The sequence below is a fragment of the Canis lupus genome, chromosome 4, assembly GCF_048164855.1.
Source record: "Canis lupus baileyi chromosome 4, mCanLup2.hap1, whole genome shotgun sequence".
Classification (NCBI taxonomy): Eukaryota; Metazoa; Chordata; class Mammalia; order Carnivora; family Canidae; genus Canis; species Canis lupus.
In genome coordinates, this window is record NC_132841.1 from 58,076,130 (window position 1) to 58,077,191 (window position 1,062).

Consider the following 1,062-nt stretch of genomic DNA (forward strand, 5'->3'; position numbering starts at 1 on the left):
CCTGCATAGAAGTATAGACCAGCAAAGAACATGGGTGTATCAGTCCTTGGTGGGAAAACAGCTTCTATTCCTGTATTTATTATTAACGGTTATACCATTCTGTGGTTCAGTTCCCTTTTACAAGGTGGAATGTCATTACTACTAATGAATATTTAGATTGAAAATATTAGATACTCTTTTCCTCCCCGGCTGCTTGAAGCTCGGCCACCACCATGAATAACGCAGTAATTATCTGAACCAGGAAGTTCATGACCAACCAACTACTTCTGCGGAAACAGATGGTCATTGGTGTTCTTCACCCTGGGAAGGCAACAGTACCTAAGACAGAAATTCAGGAAAAACTAGCCAAAATGTACAAGACCACACCAGATGTCATATTTGTATTTGGATTCAGAACCCATTTTGGTGGTGGCAAGACAACTGGCTTTGGCATGATTTGTGATTCCTTGGATTATGCAAAGAAAAATGAACCCAAACATAGACTTGCAAGACATGGCCCATATTAGAAGAAAAAGACTTCAAGAAAACAGCACAAAGAATGCAAAAACAGAATGAAGAAAGTCAGGAGGACTGCAAGAGCCAACATTGGTGCTGGCAAAAAGAAGTGAGCTGGAGATTGAACAACAGAAGGAGTAAAGATTCCGCAGTGGCTTTATCTGTGGTGATTGTGCAGATTTTTCATGAGAGGATTAATAAACTAAGAACATTTAAAAAAAGAAAATATTAGAAACATGATAGTCATCAAGTATTCAACATATTTTATAAGTTTTAAAAGTCCATAACTGAACCTCAGTCTCAACTTTTCATGGACTTTGGAGCTTAGTTTCTTTCCTTGAAGAATAAGGAAATAGGACTATAGATATCTCTAAAGTACATGGCTCAAACTCAGATACCTAAGTAGTATACATGAATAAAGTAGCCAAGTTTTATTGCAAGGACATCTAAGTTATATATTTTTCAATACAAATTAAATATTTTCTCTGTGTTTCCACAAAGTAGGTATGTTCTCCCATTATTCTTAAAAGTTAAGGCCCTCCCAAGCCCAGCATTCATTTTCCCACT

General features: G+C 37.0%; 1 pseudogene; it reads left to right on the top strand.

Moving 5' to 3' along the window:
• Positions 1 to 212: 212 nt before the first annotated feature.
• LOC140631594 (small ribosomal subunit protein eS24-like) lies at positions 213 to 715 on the top strand (annotated as a pseudogene).
• Positions 716 to 1,062: the final 347 nt, after the last annotated feature.